Genomic DNA, 5,644 nt, shown 5'->3' on the forward strand with positions numbered 1-5,644 from the left:
AAGTGTACTGTCTTGACAAACATAGGCTTATGTCTAACAAAACATTAATGCAACTAAATGGATTAGGATTTAGGACATTACAGAGCTAATATTTAAATCATTAATCAATCTCTTTATATCTTTCACCCCATTTTCAATGTAATTAGATGAAACAGTATGTTACAGAGTTAATATCGAATTATAACAAGAAACTTAAATAATGAATGCATTCAAGAGTGTGTACAAAATGCAGTCTAAACATTAACTGAAAGATATAAATGGCGATATACCCAATTTCTGACTTTTTTGTTCACTGAACGACTTTGCCTTTTATAGTATTGAATTACGGAGTAAATGGTAAAATAAAAATCGAGATAAGACAACAAGGAATAATGTCTAGGTTTGTTGGAATAGAACATCACATTAATTAGTTTATGAGATTTTATTGATCAACAGGGGCGGCCCATTGGATTTGGAGGCCATGTTCCAAATATTAGATGGAGGCCCTTACGATGATCGCCTCGTATTTTTTATAGTCATAAGAAAATATGAGACCTTTAATGTATGAGGAGGCGTAATATTCAAAATTTCAAATACTATAAATATAAAATTAATCGCGTTAATATTCGATTTTAATCATAAAACTTTAGTTATATTATTTTGTTTCTTGTAAAAACAAATATTCTCTCTATTTCTTCCAATTAGCGTATTTATACTTTTACTTCTAGGAGTAAAGTAATTTGAAAAATAAGGCTACAATAAAAAATTTAGTACGGTAAGTGCATCATCGATAATAACATGCATATTTGTTCCGTTAAATAAGATCACTTTTCTAAGAATTCTAACACCATTCTTATTTAAGACCGTCTTAACTTATAGACTGTTTTCACACCCGATTCAATTAGAAGTAGAAGTAAAACAAGGGAGGTTAAGATGGTCATAAGTAATTAAGACCAACATTTTTTTAAAAGCAACAAAATTATCTAGAGTCACTTACACTAAAATGGTGGATTGCTTTTAAATATTGAAATTTAAAGGGGATACTCCATACAAATGAACTTTTAAAATTTACGAAGTCAAAATTAACAAGAGATTAAAAAAAAAAAAAAAAAAAAACTAAAATAATTAATTAAAGCTAACTAATGAAAAAAAATAATTAATTAGTTGACTGAGTCATCATTCATCAATTGTCAATTAGTTTACGAGCCTATTATTATGTACGAGATCGAGGCGGAAAATGAAAATACAACAAAAAATCCCAAAAATAATTGATGTAAAGCGAAAAATGGAAATACAACAAAAAAACCCCAAAAATAATTGATGTAAAATGACAACAAGAGGAATCGAGCCTAGGGCCTAGGTAGGCTTTCTTTGTTGTTTGCTATTAGGCCTATTACCACTAGGCCATACAAATGCTTGTTAACATCATAAAACTTAATTACATACTTAACCAATAACTCTTTCTAGATGAGGCCCCCAAATCCATTGGGCCCCGGTTCGGTGAACCGAATTGAACAAGATCTGGGCCGCCCCTGTTGATCAATTTAAGTATGACGAGCAACAAAAATTAGGATATTGAGCAATTTTGGGTGTAGTAAATCAACAGCTTCCTTATTATTTTACTACACCCAAAATTGAGTAGGGTAATTAGTGTATTAGTGAAAAGGGTAATTTGGTAATTTAGTCTTGATACTAACAATTTTTGGGGGAGATAAAACGAAAAAGTTTAATAATAAGGGACTGTTTAGTTGGAAATCTAAAGAAAAGGGAAAGAGCACCCCGTATCACTCGAACCTCCCTTCTCCACCTCTATAAACACCAGAGGTAGGGGAGGGGGTTTCGAATGGTGGGGGTTAGGGAGTCTTCTTTTGGTGAGGTTTCTTGAAGAGGAGAGGGAGGGGGACATGATTGGGACGGTGGTAGGAGTGAGTCATCGGCGATGGTGTGGATGTCGCCGGCATTGGGATTAGTGGTGGACGTGGAGAGGAGCTTCGGTGGTGGTGGTTTGTGGTGGTTGATTTTTTTAATTTTTTTTTATTTCTTTCCGTCCTTGACTTTTTTATTATCTTTCACTGCCCTTTTATTTTTCACTTTTCCTTTTCTATATTTTCGCATTTTGAATTGTGCGTTCACCCATAAACGGTTCTAAAAGATGATTCATATCAGCCGATCAAAAATCGTTTTGAGATTAAGGCTCTGATGTTGTTGTTGTTGTATTTCTTTCAGTCCTTAGTAATGTCAACCGAGTTACCAAACAATGAAGAATAACAAAGGGAATCCCTTTCCTTTCCCCTTGTTTCCCTTTTGGATTCTCTTTTCCTTTCCTTAATGTGAACCAAACACCCTCTAATTATAGTTGATTTTATTTGAAAATGGTGTAGCTACCTAGGTAGCACCAAAACGGACACGGACATGGACACGGACACGGACACGACACGGACACGTGATACGGCATCCCATGAAATTTAGGACACGGGACACGCTATTTAAATTTAATAAAAAAACATATTTTATGGTTATAAATAACGTATGATTTTATTTTTGTAATGTATTTGATTCTAAATTCTTTTTCGGAAGATTTTAGAATACTTGATTATCCTAAATGTACTATACTTTAAGGGGTCGTTTGGTTCACAACGGGAAAATGCAATGCGTGGGAAATTCTAATTACTATGTTATTCTAATTCATGTGAATTTAAAAAAGTTGTTTGGTTGCATGTGGGAACTCCAATTCTGTAGGAACTCCCACTTACCTAGGAGGGGCTAGGTAAGCAACTTCCTCAATTATAGAGGAATTAGAGTTTCTAGGAAGTTCCAATTCATGTGAATTGAGGCAACCAAACAACAAGTTATTTTTACACTTCCCATGAATTACAATTCATGTGTTTTTGTTAGGCAACCAAACAAGTCCTAAATATATGATGATTGATTATACGTCGATCAAGTCAAATATTATGAGAATCATCTTATCGATCTTATGTGAGTATAGTAGTATTAAGATCAATATAACTGGTGGTATTATAGATTAATAGCTTATTATATGGTAGATCTACCGGAAGACTGTTGTGTGACATATCATGGTCATGCACATGACCTCATCATATCATTTAAACATGAACTATACCAAAAAAAAAAAAACGGTAATCTTCTACGTGTTTGTAAAGTCAACAGTCTTATTTAAGAATTTGTGTTCTTTGGAATAGATTATAATATTATCTGATTTACTATAACTAGTGTAGATCCAGCAAATTTGCGGTATATATAGAGATTTTGTTTTTAGTTATTATATAAATATTTTAAATTGATACATCATTATGACGTACGAGCTCCGCTTGAGGAGACGTTAGGCAGGCACCCCTCCAAAGTGCAATGGAGGTCACCAACCTAGGCCATGAGCCTTCATGATCACACATTGACCACGTCCAGGTAAGTAAATTGATACATCATTAACTTGTCATATATCTCATTGTATTTCTATATGAGAAAAAATATGAACTATAAATTAATGAAGAGAATTTAGTAAAGTTATAAAATGTATTTAATGATTTTTTTTCTTTAACATAAAATAAAACAAGGATTACAAATAATAATTTTTCTCAAATTATGTTAATGATTTTTTTTTGACGAAGCTAATAATATCAGTTTAATGTTTTGGTTTATACAAAATGTGTCAAGTCATTCTCTAATATTTAATAATATATAACAAAAATTTAGAAATTTACAGTTTATAAATTATAGTGGAATTTAGCTTATTTTAATTAAAATACTATAATTTAGATTTTGAAGAAAATATTATTATTTGATTAAAAGGCTATAATTTGATGAAATGATAATAATTTAAAGAAATAAGTCTTTTTGTTTCCTTATTTAGTTGATGCTTTTAGAGGGAAAACTTTGGATAGTTTTAGGCTCTGTTTGGCAAAACTACCTGAAAAGGTACCTGAAACCTGAAAAGGTAGCTGAAACCTGAAAAGCTAACTGAAACCTGAAAAGCTAACTGATAAGGTAGCTGAAAATTAGGAGCTGATAAAGTAATTGATTATATAAAAATGTGTTTGATAAACTAGCTGAAAAGATAGCTGATTTTGGTAAAATGACGTAAAAGGATATGAAAATTATTTAATATTATAGAATAAAGGGGTAAAAAATGGAAAATAAATCATTTCAGGTACCTAATTTCTCAAATGCTACCTGAGGTAGCATTTCATTTCAGGTACCTTATTTGACCAAATAAGCTACTTGCCAAACACTTGCAAAAAAATCAGGTAGCTGAAATTTTGGTCAAATAAGCTACTTTGGTCAAATAAGCTACCTGAAGTGTCGTGCCAAATGGAGCCTTATTCTCTTAGTATTTAGGAGGATGTGAGAGATAATTGCCTAAAAATGTGTTGATGGTAGAGATGATCATGGGCCGGGCCTATGCGGGCTGGGCCGGGCCAAATTTATGGGCCTATTTAGCGAGCCTAAACCCAGCCCTTATGGACAAAATTGGGCTTTCGGGTTCAAACGGGCTTTTTGGGCCTTAAAATTTTCTACTTACCAAACGAGAAAAGTACGATAATACCTTCAACTAGTACTATAATAACATACTTCGCTTACAAAATCGTACAAAATATGATGAAGCACATATAAATTATTCTCCAAAAATAAAATAAAATAAAATAAAATAAAGATAACTATCGGTTCATTATAATGCTTAATCATGTCTAGTAGATATGATATATGTTATGTAAACATCACTTTTAAATCTCAATAAATATATACTTAAGTTTGTAAAAAGTTATTTATAATTTGAACGCTACTTAAACAAACTTTATAAGTAAAATATTCTTTTATTAATAAATATCGACCGGACCGGGCCAAAATTCGGCCCAAAAAAGAAAGAAGTCTTTTTGTTTCTTTATTTAGTTGATGTCTTTTGGATGGAAAACTTTGGACAGTTATTCTTTTAGTATTTAGGAGGATGTGAGAAATAGTTGCCTAAAAATGTGTTGATGGTAACATTTATATTTTTTTTCAAGACGATCAAGATTGATGTGATCTTATTTTATTTAGGATAAATTATCAATTACTATGTTTTATATGCGACTTTTTCATTTTATATGCGACTTTTTCAAAGTTACTCTCTTTTATAATATTTTTTTTTTTAAAATTACTACCCTTAAAATGTCAAAACATTAAAATTTAATATCAAAATTCATTTCAGGCGAATAAAAGAGGAATATCCTTATAAATTCAAAAAAATTCTTTTTAATGTTATTTTCCCGATCAAAATACCCTTCTTCTTCTTCTTCTTCTTCTTCTCTCTCTCTCTCTCTCTCTCTCTCTCTCTCTCTCTCTCTAATATCTTCTGTAACACCCCGGTTTATAAAAGAAGTCTTCGTCAAGACATTCCCTCATAAAACGGACTGTTACCATCTCGGTTTCCCGAGGTAGTGAATAACAAATTAAACTCCAAGGCAATTTATATAATATTTTAACTTAATTATTACAAATTCTCTTTTCAAATTAAATTACAAGAACTGACGTAAATAAAAGTGAGGTCTTCTAGATGATGATCTAGCTACTAGGTCGTCTGATCCAGTGTCTCACGCCCATCAAGCTCCCGTCCTATCTCTTAAACCTGTCAAGTCTGCTCCCCATAAAACGGTTCATCACAGGTGTT

General features: G+C 31.9%; 1 non-coding gene across 1 annotated transcript; it reads right to left on the reverse strand.

Moving 5' to 3' along the window:
* Positions 1-3,259: 3,259 nt before the first annotated feature.
* Positions 3,260-3,413, reverse strand: LOC141593576 (U1 spliceosomal RNA). The gene has a single exon (XR_012521650.1). It is a non-coding gene; the product is annotated as a U1 spliceosomal RNA (small nuclear RNA).
* Positions 3,414-5,644: the final 2,231 nt, after the last annotated feature.

The sequence above is a fragment of the Silene latifolia genome, chromosome 7 (assembly GCF_048544455.1).
Source record: "Silene latifolia isolate original U9 population chromosome 7, ASM4854445v1, whole genome shotgun sequence".
Classification (NCBI taxonomy): domain Eukaryota; kingdom Viridiplantae; phylum Streptophyta; class Magnoliopsida; order Caryophyllales; family Caryophyllaceae; genus Silene; species Silene latifolia.